Genomic DNA, 16,179 nt, shown 5'->3' on the forward strand with positions numbered 1-16,179 from the left:
AGCTGCAGCTGTGCCTTTTAGATGGAGTTACTTGGAGGCAGAAGGGGAGAAAGGACTTTGGTGGCCCCCAGGACAGCAAGACCACTAATACGTTTCCCGTGGACCCATGCAGGAGCAAGGAGCCAGAACAGCTCAAAAAGGGGAGCCATTCAGAGGCCAGTGAGTCAACTCAGGGGACCAGTGCAGGGCCCGTCCCGTGGGAAGTGTTTGGAGCATGGACAGTGGGTGAAACAGGCTCACCAGGAGAGCACTGGGACACAGCAAGGACAGCCAATCTGCCCCGCAATCAGTGCAGGACCACTCAGAGGAGACTGATCAGGAATGCAGAATTGCACGGGGTGCAGTTTAATGAAAAAACTCAGGCCCAGATCAGAGTTTCTACACAACCCAGGTGCACTGAGTCTCTGGAGAGCCAGAAGTACCTATAAAGCCAACCATTAAACCCTGAGCTGCACATAAAGCCTTCCCGAGGGAAACAGCAGCAAAGCAGCAATTTAGCTAAACAACACAGCTCAAGTACTGGTTCCCACAGGAAGTTCCCCTGTGTTAGAAGTAAGCAAAGGACAGAAAATTATTTCTGGCCAAGGCATACCACCAATGCCTTGGAGCCCACCAGGGGACATGAGGTTTGAGGCCAGGGGCAGGACTCCCACCCACAACCACTCACACCACCAGCACCTTGGGGCCCCACCCAGGAACCCGAGGATTGGAGCCAGGGACTAGACCCCCACTCCCACATCCAGGCACACCACCAATGCCTCAGGGCCTGCCCAGGGACCCGGGGCATGGAGAATGGGACTGGACTCCCCTCCCACAGCCAGGCACCCCATGCCACCACCTTGAGGCCTGCCTGGGGACCCAGGACACAGGGAAGGTGACCAGACCTGCCTCCCACAACCAGGCTCACTGTGCCAGCACCTTAGGGCCTGTCTGGGGACCAGGGGCATGGAGAAGGGGACTGGACCCTCTCCCACAACCAGGAACCCCCCACCAGCACCTCAGGGCCCACCTGGGGACCCGGGCATGAGGAATGGGACCAGACCCCCCTCCCACAACCAGGGACACAGTGCCAGTGCCTCAGGGCCCACCTGGGGACCCAGGGCATGGATAAGGGGACCAGACCCCCCCACCCACAACCAGGCACCCCATGCCAGTGCCTCAGGGCCCACTCAGGGACCCGGGGCATAGAGAAGGGGACCGGAACCCCTTCCCACAACCAGGCTCACCATGTCAGTGCCTTGGGGCCCACCCACGTACCCAGGGTATGGCGAAGGGGACTGGATCCCCCTCCCACAACCAGGCTTACTATGCCAGTGCGTTGGGGCCCACCCAGGGACCTGGGGTATGGAGAAGGGGACTGGACCCCCTCCCACAACCAGGTACACCATGCCAGCACCTCAGGACCCACTTAGGGACCTGGGGTATGGAGCTGGGGACCGGACATTCTCCACAACCAGGCACACCACCAGCACCAAGGAGCATGCCAAAAACATCTTCTCCATGTGGATGGCCCACCACAGCCACCACAGAAACCATGGCTGCTGTGAAGGCAGCTAGATGCCACAACCACCACTCAGATCGTCTGCCAGCCACTGGAGTGAGTTGACACAAGGAAAGTCACCAGCAGAAACAAAGAAAAGAAGAGGATGTCTCTCTCCACAGAGCCCATTTCATAGTGATGGAAGAGGCATCTGCTCTATGATAGTACTGGGGGACCTGATCATGCCTCTCAGCATTGGACAAATCTTTTGGGCAGCAAATGAATAGAGTAACCATTATTCTTTCAGAAGGAGAGAAGAAATCTAGGGTGATTAGAGGGGGGCAGGGAGAGGGAAAGGGGGATAGGGAGGGATTGCACAAGGGGAATAAATAATAATTACAATTTGTAACAATGTATATGCTAGTAATACTGATTTGATCAATATATCTCAGTGTTGAACCCCCCAAATTTGTATAATCAATTTTGATTCTATAAAAATTAAAAAAGATTTAAAAATAAACTTAACATGAACTTATAATTAATACTTAAAATTAATGATTTTCTTCTCACCTGACACTTCCATCAGTTCTCCCCAGAGTAACTAACCATGGTTGATGACAGCCTCAGTGCTGGGGAATAAAAAGAGAAAAATCAAGGAGATAAGGAAAGTCTTAATTGACACAAACTGTTTTGTGATTGGTCTAGATCCTCTGGACATTCCAGATGCTTCCTCTAATGGGACACATTTATGGATCTCAAAATTCCATGTTACTGAGATCTCTTATTTCCTTGATATTTTAAAAATCACTCAAAAGGCAATAATGTCTTCCTGAAAAGATAAAGTATTATTGAATAGAAAAAATTTAAAAAACAGTGGAAGACAAAATTAAAACAGTAAAATAAATAGTAGTATATATATAGAAGGTAAATTAAAGAAAAGAAAACTATAAGAGTAAAGAGAAGAATGTTGAAGAATCAATCCAGAATGTCCAACTACAAAATTCCAGAATGAGAAAGAGAGATTATGATGGGAACTATGTCACTGAGGAGATAACATAAGAAATCATCTCAAAATGTAGAATATGAGATTAAGAAGGCCTACTCATCCCCACACCAAAAACCATCAATGTGAAATTTTGAAACATCATCTTAAAGAAATGATCTTTTTTTTCTACAAAGAACACACAAGTCACATCCAACACTGAGGAATAAAAATGACATCAACATGAGAAACCTGAATGCAAAGCAACAATGTTGCACGTAAGCCTTTAATTTCTTGATGAAATCTCATTCTTAGTGATATGCCTCATATCTCTCTTCAGTCCTCTGTCTTATGTCCTTTCATTCAACATGATATTAATTCCTTAGGGAAATCTATTGTTTCTTTCAGTAAAATATATCAAACTCCTTGTAGCTATTTGGTAGGGTTCTTTTTGTTCTGTTTTGTTTTATTTCGTCAATTCCCAGAAATTTTTTTTATTGAAAAGTAGTTGATTGTACATATCTGTGGAGTGCAGAGTTGAATATTTCTTGATATTTGAGATACTGATACGATATTCTCTTGAATATCCATTAATATTGATAACATCAATACCTGGGTGCAATATGTGATGATCAAATCAGGATAATTAGTATCCTCAGCATTATACAATGTAATCATTTTTGTTGATCCTTTAACAATTGCTGCTTAACCCCCTCTCCCTCCCACTTTCCCACCTCTGGTAACCTCAGTTCTGTTCTCTACTTTTGAAAGTTCAATATATTATTGGAATTGCTCTTCCTTCCTTCCTTCCTTCCTTCCTTCCTTCCTTCCTTCCTTCCTTCCCTCCCTCCCTCCCTCCCTCCCTCCTTCCTTCCTTCCTTCCTTCCTTCCTTCCTTCCTTTACCTGCCACTTATGAGTGAAGACGTGGTATCTCTCTTTCTGTGCCTGCCTTATTTCTCTTAACATAATTTTCTCTAAGTTCATTCATGTTGCTGTGAATGGCAGTATTTCATTCTTTTTTATGGCAGAGTAGCATTCCATTTGTAAATATACCACATTTTCCTTATCCAGTCATCCAGCGATGGACATTGAGGTTGGTTCCAACTCTTGGCTATTGTAAATAGAGCTGCGATAAATGTGAGGGTGCGGTATCTCTTCAATATGATGATTTCCATTCCTTTGGGTATATACCCAGCAGTGGAATTGCTTGATCTATATGGTATTTCTATCTGTACTTGTCTGAGGAAACTCCAGACTGTTTTCCACAATGGCTGTGCTAATTTACAGTCCCACAAACAGTGTAGGACAGTTCCCCTTTCTCTGCATCCTTGCCAACATTTGTAATTCTCTGTCTTTTTGATAATACCCAGACTAAGTGGGGTGAGATGTATCACAATGTGGTTTTGATTTGCATTTCCCTGATGCTTAGTAATGTTGAGCATTGTTTCATGTATCTGTTGGCCATTTCTCTTCCTTTGAGAAATTCCTATTCAGCACCTTTGCCCATTTTTTAATTGGGTTATTTGGTTTTTTAATGTTAAGTTGTTTGAGTTCCTTGTACATTCTGGATCTTAATCCTTTGTTGGATGCATAGTTTGCAAATATTTTCTCCCAGTCTGTAGGTTGTCTTTTCACTCTGTTAAATGTTTCTTTGCTGTATTTCTTAGTTGGATAGAATCCCATTCGTTTATTTTTACTTTTGTTACCGGTGATTTGTGGGTCGTATTCATAAAGTCTTTGCCCAGTCCTACTTCCTGAAGTGTTCCCCCTATGTTTTCTTTTAGGAGTTTTATAGTTTCAGTTCTTATATTTAAGTCTTTAATCCATTTTGAGTTGATTTTGGTGTATGGCAAGTGGTACAGGTCTAGTTTCATTCTTCTACATATGGATGTCCAGTTTTCCCAGCACCTTCTATTGAAGTGGCAGTCTTTTCCCCAATGTATGTTTTTGGTGACTTTGTCAAAGATGAGTTGGCTGTAAGTATGCGGGTTGATTTCTGGGTTCTCTATTCGGTTCCATTGGTCTGAGTGTTTGTTTTTGTGCTAATACCATGCTGTTTTGGTTACTATGGCTTTGTAGCATAATTTGAAGTCAGTTAGTATTATGGCATTGGCTTTAATTATTTGCTCAGGGTCGCTTTGGCTATTTGGGGTCTTTTGTTGTTTTACATGAATGTTAGGATTGTTTTTTCTATTTCTGTGAAGAATGTCACTGGTAATTTGATGGGGATTGCACTGAACCTGTAGATCAATTTGGGTTATATGGACATTTTCACAATGTTAGTTCTTCCAATCCAAGAGCATGGGAAGTCTTTCCATCTTTTTGTGTCTTCTTCAATTTCTTCCAACAGTGATTTGTAGTTGTCATTGTAGAGATCTCTTACCTCCTTTTTAAAATTGATTCCTAGGTATTTTATTTTTGTGTGACTATTGTAAATGGGCTAACTTTCTTGATTTCTTTTTCTTCCAGTTCATTATTGTAGAATAAAAATGCTACTGATTTTTGCATGTTGATTTTGTATCCTGCAACTTTACTTAAGTCATTTACCAACTCTAAGAGTTTTTCTGTAGAGTCTTTAGGCTTTTCTACATATAGGATGATGTCATCTGCAAACAAGGACAATTTTACTTCATCTTTCCCATCTGGATGCCCTTTATTTCTTTCTCCCTGATTGTTCTGGCTAGTACTTCGAATACTATGTTAAATAGGAGTGGTGAGAGTGGACATCCTTGTCTTGGTCCCATTCTTAAGGGAAAAGTTTTAATCTTTTTCTCTTTCAGGATAATATTGGTGGAGGGTTTTTTTGCATATGGCTTTTATTGTGTTGAGATACTTTCTGTACCTAATTTGCTGAGAGTCTTCATTGGGAACGGATATTGAATTTTGTCAAATGCTTTTCTGCTTCTATTGAGATGATCATATAGTTTTTTTTTCCCTTGATTTTGTTGATGTGGTGTATCACATTTATTGACTTGCATATGTTGAACCATTCTTGCATCCCTGAGTGAATCCCACTTGATCAGGTATATAATTTTTTTTTGATGTGTCACTGTTTTCTATTTGCTAATATTCTATTGAGGATTTTTGTCTATGCTCATCAAAGATATTGGCCTGTAGTTTTCTTTTCTGTTGTATCTTTGTCTGATTTTGGTATCAGTGATGCTGGCCTCACAGAAAGTGTTTGAGAGAATGACCTCTGTTTCCATTTTGTAGAATAGTTTCAAGAGAATTGGCAAAAATTGCTATTTAAAGTTTTGATAGAATTCAGTGATAAAACCATCTGGTCCTGGGCTTTTCTTTGTTTGGAGACTACTGATTACTACTTCAATCTCACTACTTGTTATTGGTCTGTTCGAGTTTTCTATTTTGTCTTGGTTCAGTCTTGGAAGTTTGTATAATGTTTAGAAATTTATCCATTTCCTCCAGGTTTTCAAATTTGTTGGCATGTAATTGTTTATAATAGTTTCCAATGATTCTTCATATTTCTGCAGTATCAGTTATAACATCTCATTTTTCATTTCTAATTTTTGTTCTTGATCTTCTCTCTTCTTTTTGTAGATAGCCTAGCTAATGGTTTGTCTATTTGTTTATCTTCTCAAAAAAAACAACTTTTTGTTTCATTGATCATTTCTGTCATTTTTGATGTTTATATGTCATTTAGTAGTACCCTGATCTTAGTTATTTCTTTTTGTCTACTAATTTTGGGATTGGATTTTTCTTGTGTTCTTTGAAATATACTGTTAGATAATTTGAAATCTTTTTCCTCTTCTTTTTATAGCAATAAACTTCCCCCTTAATACTGCTTTTATAGCATCGCACAGGGTTTGGTATGATGTGTCTACTTTCATTAGTTTTGAGACATTTTTTCATTTCCTGTTTAATTTCTTCTTTGACCCATAGATCATTCAGGAGGTTGTTGTTTAGTTTCCTTGTGTTTGTATACTTTCCAGAGTTTAGCTTGTTATTGATTTCTAGTTTTAATCCATTGAGGTCTGAGAAGATGCTTGAAATGGTTTCAATTTTTTAAAATTTGTTGAGACTTCATATGGGACCTAAGATATGGTCTGTCCTGGAGAATGTTCCATGTGCTGATGAGAAGAATATATATTCTGTAGTTTTTGGATGAAATGTTCTGTAGATATCTGCCAAATCCAATTGGTCTAAAGTGTGGTTTAAATCCTGTGTTTCTTTGTTAATTTGTTCTCTAGATGATCTGTCCAGCTGAGAGAGAGGTGTTTATATCCCCAACTGTCATCATAGTGGGGTCTACCCCTTTCTTTAGGTCTAATAGTGTTTGCTTTATATATCTGGGTGCTCTGGTGTTGAGTGTACATATATTTATGATTGTTATGTTCTTGCTGAATAGATCCCTTTATTGTTAGATAGTAGTCTTCTTTGTCTCTATTTATGATTTTTGGTTTAAAGTTTATTTCATCCAATATAAGAATAGGCACTTCTGCTCATTTTTTATTTCCATTTATATTGTATATCTTTTTCCATCCCTTCAATATTAGCCTGTGTGTGTCTTTACAGGTGAGGTGAGTCTCTTGTAGACAGCATATGGTTGGGTCTGGCTTTTTAATTCAATCATCCAGTCTGTGTATTTTGAGTGGGAAATTTAGTCCATTTACATTTAGAGTTGTTGCTGAAAGATATTGTCTCACCCGTGGGATTTTATCGATTTTTATTTATATGTTTTAGATATATTTTGATTCTTTCTTTCCCTTTTATTGTTTGTCTTCAGTGTTTGTTGGGTTTTAGAGGTGGTAAGATACAGTTTCTTTCTTTTTCTCTTTTACATTTTTTTTCTATGAGTGTGTTTGTCTTTCTTGTGTAGTGATGGTAGTGATTATCATTTTTTTTATTATAGATATGGGACTCCCTTGAAGGTTTCTTGTAGGGCTGGTCATGTGGTGATCTCCCATAGTTTTTGTTTGTCTTGGAAATATAGTGAAGGATAACCTTACTGGGTATAGTGTTCTTGGTTGGCAATTTTTTTTCCTTTAGTGTTTTGAATATATCATCCCATTCTCTTCTGGCCTATAGAGCTTCTGTTGAGAAGTCTGCTGTTAGTCTAATGGGTATTCCCTTATAGGTGACTTACTGATTTCCTCTTGCTGTTTTTAGGATTCTCTGTCTTTGACTTTTGCTGGTTTGACTATAATGTGCCTTGGAGAGGATCTTTTTGAATTGAATCTGTTTGGGCATCTTTGAGCCTCCTGTAACTAAAGGTCCAAGTCTCTCCCTATACCTGGGAAGCTTTCTGTGATTATTTCATTGCATATGTTCTCAATGTCTTTTCCTTTCTCCTCCCCTTCAGGAACACCCATGATTCAGATGTTTGTGCACTTAAGGTTTTCTGCTATCTCTCTTAAATTTTCTTCATTTTTTAAAATTCTTTTTTCTATTTTTTGTCTGCCTGAGTTATTTCAAAAAGACTATCTTCAAAATCAGAAATTCTTTCCTCTGCTTGATCTAACCTCCTGCTTAATCTCTCAGTTGTCTTTTTTAATTTAATTGAATGGCTCCTTCAGTTTCATGAGTTCTGCTACATTCTTTATAAAAGTATTAATCTCTTCATAAATTTCCTCCTTCATATCCTGGATAGTTTTGTTCAGTTCATTGTGTCCTCTAACTGTGTTTTCTTGTATCTCATTGAGTTTCCTGAAGATATTTACCCAAAATTCCTTTTTAGTCATTTCAAGGGTTTCCTGCTCTGTGGGGTCTGGTACTTGAGAGTTATTGTATTCATTTGGTGAACTCATATTTTCCTAATTTTTCATATTTCTAGTATGTCTACATTGATGTCTGGTCATCAGGTAGAGCAGTTTCTTCTTCTATTACTCTATAGCAGACTTTGAAGAGAGAGACTCATATAGATGTGTTTTATATTTACTGTTGAGTAGGGTGTTTTAGTATTGGTTCCAGGTAGATGCAGTAGTGTAGTTTCCATGTGGGTACTTCAGATGTAGTCAGTGTTCGAGTTGTATGAGAGTGCCTCCATGGCCTAGGCACTGGGGCACTTAGTGATTCCTTGCTGAGTTTATTGACATTGTGTTGGGTCATCAAGGATGTGGGTGAGATCTTAAGTTCTTGAGAAAAGAACCTGGGTGCCTTGTCACTCTTTGGTTGAGGTGGGTGATGCTGTTGGGCTTGCTGGCACCTCAGTTAGCATCCTGTTACCCTGATAGGTGCACTGGGAACTTTCTTTCTTACCTCTAGCTATCCTGGGTTTCCACTCACTCCAAGGGTTCCATGTGTGTTTCTGCCTAGAAGAAAGGCAGTCATGTTGGCTGCCCACATAGCTCCCACTCCCAGATGTGCTACCTTAGGAGGCAGCATAATTCCCCCATGGATTGGGCCACTGGGTCACAGGTCTTCACTTTTTCACCTCCTTTCCTCTACACCTCCTTTCCTGTACTTCTTTTCCTTTCCTTGCTCACTGGTGATCTTCCTCACGTCAATGCAGTCAAGTGGTTGGTGGTCACCTACACAGAGGCAGTGGCTGCTACAGCTGCTGCTGTGGTAGCACACCATCCTTGTGGCAGTAGTGGCTCTGGCAGGCTGTCCACATGGCAGCAGTGGCTCCAGTGGTGGCGAGCTGCTTGCATGCTGATGATGGCTGCCTGGTGGTGCCAGTGGTGGTAGCAACAGCAGCAGTGGTGTTTGCATCAGCCGCCTGCTTGTCTGCTGTGTCTGCAGAAGGAGCCTGTGCAGTTACTGTCAGCAGTGGCAGTGGAGTTACCACATGGTGGCAGCAGTGGCAGTAATAGCTGGAACTACCTCTCTCACGTCTGTGATGTCCTTGGCAGTATCAGGGTTACCTTGTGGTGGTGGCAGTGGTGCTGGCAGCTGCAGCTGCCTTCCTTGCATCTGCAGTGTCCTTGGCAGCAGCAAGTGGTGTCCACAGCTGTGGGTTATGGGCCTCCTGCAGGACTGCTGCTCTGCAGGGAGCTACTCTGCAATGGGTGACAGTTCTGGGACCAGACAATGGCCCTAGCAACTGTGGCAGCAGTGGTGGTGGGTCCATTTCAATCTCCTTCTGTGGAGGAACATGCCCTGGGCACCTCTAGCCTGCCATCTTCCCAGACGTTCCCCTTGGTAAGGTTCTGAGTTACAGTGAAATAACTTTTGACATTTCAACCTCTTTCCACTCAATTATTCCCTCAAGCACTTTTTCCCCAGAATTTCTTCTGTATCTCCTTCCTTTACATTTGTCTTTCGACTTACTGGCTTTTTTTTATTTTAATTTTTTAAAGTGGTATAGGTGTTTTGTGTGAAAAAGAAAATGGTGTAAAATGGATTATAAAGAAAAACACTCATTCTCTGCACCTTCCCATTCTCATACTAACATCCATTTTCATCTTTGGCTTGTTACAGTGTTTCTCCTGCTGTTTAGCTTCATGGTTCTAGATAGTTTTTATTACAGTTCTCTGTTCACCATAACTTTCAAACATCTCTTACCCCTTTGTTAAATGTTCTCCTTCTGGTCCCATGTCTTTTCTTTCTTCTTCTTCACTTTTTGCAGAGCATGGCTTCTAGCACCTCTCAAATAAAAACTCACTGCAGAAAAAATTTGGAAAATTTGCATGTCTTAAAAAAAATCTTAATTTTATCTTCATGCTCGACATAGTTGGCTGCAAATAGAATTATATTCACATAGAGGTATAGGTTGAAAATTCTACAAATAAGTAAATACAAATAAGAGCAATGTTTTTTTGGTCTGTGGTTTCTTCAGGAAAGAAGGTTTTATGGAGGGAGTGACATTTGTGTAGGGTTACGGGGACCTATAAGATGAGGGTGAAGTGGTGGAAGGTGGAAGTAAGGCCCTCCTGGCGGGCAAAGCTGCCTGGACCGGGTCATGGAGGTAAGACTGAGTCTAGCCCATAGGAGGGCAAAGATGCCCACACACCTACAGGGAATCTTGCCTTACGTGGGGCTACATTCGCTGTGCACGAGGTGCGAGGCCAGCTAGCACTGCTGATGTTTCAATGTGAGGGCAAATTCTTTTCAATATTTCCATACACGTGGAGTCTCAACTTTGGCACTATTGATATTGGTTGTTGAATATTTCTTTTTTGTAGGATCTGTCTAACCACTGTAGGATGCTTATCAGGATTCTGTAGGATGTTTAATGTTTGGCCTTGACCATTTGGTACCAACAGCACACCTACCCCATCCTGCCAGGGTAAACAAAAACAACTCCAGACATTGACAAAAGTTGCTGGAGTCTGAGAGAAGGAAAAAATTGCCCCTACTGAGAACCACGGCTCCAGCAGTGGGGATACTTTACATAAGCTCCCTATATGCCTCTTGTAATGCCCCTATGAACCAGAGGCTCACTACTGTGGGCTGAGTATTGCTACCAGGAAAATGTTGAAATTGAAAAAAAAGGGAAAATTACTAACTCACTGGCAAAGATACTGCTGTAGATATATACTGAACCAAGTCAAACTGTCACATGTACATAGGTATTATTATTTTTAACCACACATAATAAGGAAATGGAAAGATGTGCAATTTCATGGTTTTGGTAAAAGAGCCAAATAGAACTAGACAGGGACTGACATCTGACTCTGGTTTTACTAGTAAATCTGGATTCGAGTCCCAACTCATTAAATAGATCCTGGTTAGATTGTATCAGGAAAACAGTCACGTATGGGAAAAGGGACAGTGAGGTGGCATCCTTGGTGAAAAGGCCTCTAAAACCACCTCTCCTCTCCTGCCTCCTTCCTTTCTGACCTCAAGGTACCCATCCAGGAAAGCACAAATGGTGCTGATATTGCCCAGGATGTAATGCTGATCTCTGACTTTAGTCTTGTCTGATTTCTATTTAACTAAAACTTGTATTTTAAATTAATTCATGCTTCTAAATAGACCTACTAATAAGAGATTTAATAAATTCACTAAACTTTTTGTTAATAAATTAAATCTGATCTAGAATATCAATTACACATGAACTTTTGGGAGACACATTTGACCCGTAGCAACATAACATAACACTTATCATCTTAACCATTTTTAGATGTACAGTTCAATAATGTTGGTTGCCAGATGCTGGGAGGAGAGAGAAATGGGAAGTTGTTGTCTAAAGAGTATACAGAGTTTCACTTTTAAAAGATGACAAAGTTCTGATGAGCTGCACAACCATGTGAATATATTCAAAATAAAGAAAGAATTCAATCAACTCAATAGCGAGAAAATAACCCAATTTTAAAATGAGCAAAGGATAAATTCACACACACACACACAAAAAAAAAAAACGGGGGGGGAGAAGATATAACAACCACAATTACTTGAAGTTGATACGACAAGCAAACAGAAAGGACATTGTTGGGGGGGAGGGGGAGGGGGAGGGAGGAGGGAGGGAGGTTTTGGTGATGGGGAGCAATAATCAGCCACAATGTATATCGACAAAATAAAATTTTTTTTAAAAAAATGAGCAAAGGATCTCAATAGACATTTCTCAAGAAAAATATACAAATGGCTGATAGTTATATGAAGAAATGTTCAACATAACTAATCACCAAAGAAATGCAAATCAAAACTGCAAGATATTACCTCTCTCAAATTACAATAGGTATTATCAAAAAGACAGGAAAAATTATAATAAAATAAATAATCACAGTAAAAATGCTGACATGGATGTGGAGAAAGGGAAACTCTTATACACTGTTGGTAAGATTGTAAATTAGCACACCCATTAAGGAAAACAGTATGGAGGTTCCTCAAAAATTACAAATACAACTACCATATTAACTAGAAATTCCACTACTGGGTATGTATCCAAAGGAAAGAAAATCAGTATGTGGAAGAGTTGTCTGCATTCCCATGTTTACTGTGGCACTTTGCACAATTGCCAAGATAAATAATCAACCTAAGTCTCCATGAATGAATAAATGGATAAAGAATATGTGGTATATAATAATATGCATAATGGAATGCTTTTCAGCCATAATAAAAGAATAAAATCCAGCCATTTGTGGAAACGTGGATGAATGTGGAAAACATTATGTTAGGTGAAATAAGTCAGGCACAGAAAGGAAAATACTGCATGATTTCACTTATATATGGAATCTGAAAACATTGATCTTACAGAAGTAGAGAGTAAAATAGTGGTTACCGTAGGCTGAGAGTATGAAATGGGGAGAGGTTGGTCAATGGGTGGAAAATTACAGTTAGATGGGAGGAATAAGTTCTGGTGTTCTATGGCACGGTAGGGTGACTATGATTTACAGTATTGTATGTACATTTCAAATAGAGCAATGCCAAAGGAGAATGATGACTGTACCCTTTCTTCAATGAGGCTGACTCTCATTGACTTATAAAGGCAATGGCTTTTGGTATGAGACTGTTACTTTGTCTTATGTTCTTATTCTGAATTTTTTTAAAGCTTATAAAATCAAGGATAATGACTGAATTTCATTAAATATCTTTTAACCCATCAAAAAATAAAAATAAAATTCTCACTGCAATGAAATGATAAATGTATTAGGTGATGGGTATGCTAAATAACTTGATTTGATCATTACACAAAGCATACGTGTATTGAAGCACCCCTCTGTACACCATAAATTTGTAAAATTATAATATGTCAATCAAAAACAAAATAAAAACATTCTGTCTAAAGGCAGAGGGAGATATTTCAACTAGCTTTTCAAACGAAGACTATAAATTAACTGGAATGTTCTTCAAAGATTGATGGGAGAACATAATCCTCAGTCATTTTTCATTATGAGGAAAGAGTGCCCAGCTTGTCATTGTTAAAAAAATCATCTAGGCAACAAATCAACAGAGAAACACAGGCTTCAAACCACATTTTAGGACAATTAGACCTGGCAGATATCTACAGAACATTTCAACTAACAGTTACAGAATATACATTCTTCTCATCAGCACATGGATCATTCTCCAGGATAAACCACATGTTAGGTCACAAATCAAGCCTCAACAAATTTTTTAAAATTGAAATCATTTCAACTTTCTTCTCAGACCACAAAGAATAAAAACTAGAAATCAATAACAAGCAAAACTCTGGAAACTATACAAACACATGAAAACTAAACAGTATGCTCCTGATGACATATGTATCCAGTAAGAAATTAAACAGGAAAATTTTCTCAAAACTAATGAACATAAAGACACATCATACCAAAACTTATGGGATGTTGCAAAAGCAGTTCTAAGAGGAAAGTTTACTGGAATAAATGCTTACATCAAAAGAATAGAAAGATCTCAAATAAACAACCTAATGCCACACCTCAAAGAATTAGAAACACAAGAACAATCCAATCACAAAATTAGTAGATGGACAGAAATAATTAAGATCTGAGTAGAACTAAATGACACAGAGACCCCAAAAAAATGATACAAAAGATTGATGAAACAAAAAGTTGGTTTTTTGAGAAGATAAACAAACAGACAGAGCCGGGAAACTTGTAGACCTTCCTCATGCCATCTCTTAAGGGAGGACCGCTGCTGCTGGCCGGTCGTGGGGGCTGACGACCAGTTTGCCCCCAGCAGGAGAGGCTGCCTCATTTACAGGCAACAGCTTTGAAGTATGGAGCAGGAAAAGAACCGTTTCTTAGCTGCGAAAGCGAGTCTCTAAACAGGGAACACGGCGCCAGGGCTGCTGTGGATGCAGCCAGGAGGGACACTTCTTAATGATAAAAGGACTGATCCATCAAGAAGACATAACAATCATAAATATGTAAGCACCCAATGTTGGAGCAGCCAGATTTATAAAACAAACACTATTAGACCTAAAGAAGGAAATAGACACTAATACCATATTAGCAGGGGACCTGAACACCCCACTGTCAATATTAGACAGATCATCTAGGCAAAGAATCAGTAGAGAAACACAAGATCTAAACAAGACTCTAGACCAATTGGAATGGGCAGATAGCTACAGAACATTCCACACAACAACATCAGAATATTCATTCTTCTCAGCAGCACATGGATCATTCTCCAGGATAGATCACATATTAGGTCACAAATCAAGTCTCAATAAATTCAAAAAAATTGGAATTATCCCATGTATCTTCTCAGACCACAATGGATTAAAACTAGAAATTAATAACAAACAAAACTCTGGAAACTATATGAACACATGGAAATTAAACAGCATTCTACTTAATGACATATGGGTCCAAGAAGAAATCAAGCAGGAAATCAAAAAATTTCTTGAAATGAATGAAAACAATGATACATCATACCAAAACCTGTGGGATACTGCAAAAGCAGTATTAAGGGGGAAATTTATTGCATTAAATGCTCACCTCAGAAGAATGGAAAGATGGCAAGTGAACAACCTAACACTTCACCTTAAAGATCTAGAAAAACAAGAACAATCCAAACCTAAAGTTAGCAGACGGAAAGAAAACATTAAGATCAGAGCAGAACTGAATGAAATTGAAAACCAAAAAACAATTCAAAAGATCAACGAATCAAAAAGTTGGTTTTTTGAAAAGATAAATAAAATTGACAAACCATTAGCATGGCTAACAAGAAAAAGAAGAGAGAAGACTCAAATAACAAAAATTAGAAATGAAAAAGGCAATATTACAACTGGTTCATCTGAAATACAAGGAATCATTCGAGACTACTATAAACAACTATACGCCAACAAATTTGAAAATCTGGAGGAAATGGATACATTTCTGGACACACACAAGCTCCCAAAACTGAGCCATGAAGACGTAGAAAATTTGAACAGACCAATAACAATAAAGGAGATTGAAGCTGTTATCAGAAGGCTCCCAACAAAGAAAAGCCCAGGACCAGATGGATTCACAGCAGAATTTTACCAAACATTCAAAGAGAAATTGACACCGATTCTTTACAAACTATTCCAAAAGACTGAAACAGACGCAAATTTCCCAAACTCATTCTATGAAGCAAACATCATCCTGATACCAAAACCAGGTAAAGATATAACTACAGGCCGATGAAAAAGAAAACTACAGGCCGATATCCTTGATGAATATAGATGCAAAAATCCTCAATAAAATACTAGCAAACAGAATACAGCATCACATACGAAAAATTATTCACCACGATCAAGTGGGATTCATCCCAGGGATGCAAGGTTGGTTCAACATACACAAATCAATAAATGTGATACACCATATTAATAAAGTCAAACACAAGGACCATATGATCATCTCTATAGATGCTGAAAAAGCATTTGATAAAGTTCAGCACTCATTCATGACAAAGACCCTCTATAAGTTAGGTATAGAGGGAAAGTATCTCAACATAATTAAAGCCATATATGACAAACCCACTGCCAATATCATCCTGAATGGGGAAAAACTGAAAGCTTTCCCTTTAAGAACAGGAACTAAACAAGGATGCCCACTCTCACCACTCCTATTCAACATAGTGTTGGAAGTATTAGCCAGAGCAATCAGAGAAGAGAAGGAAATAAAGGGCATCCAGATTGGAAAAGATGAAGTCAAACTGTCCCTGTTTGCAGATGACATGATCCTACATATCGAACACCCTAAAACCTCTACAAAAATCTGTTGGAATTGATAAATGATTTCAGCACAGTAGCAGGATACAAAATCAACACACAAAAATCAGTAGCATTTCTTTTCTCCAATAGTGAACATGCAGAAGGAGAAATCAAGAAAGCTTGTCCATTTACAATAGCCACCAAAAGAATAAAATACTTAGGAATTGAGTTAACCAAGGAGGTGAAAAATC

Source organism: Cynocephalus volans, chromosome 4, assembly GCF_027409185.1.
Source record: "Cynocephalus volans isolate mCynVol1 chromosome 4, mCynVol1.pri, whole genome shotgun sequence".
In the NCBI taxonomy this organism is placed as follows: Eukaryota; Metazoa; Chordata; class Mammalia; order Dermoptera; family Cynocephalidae; genus Cynocephalus; species Cynocephalus volans.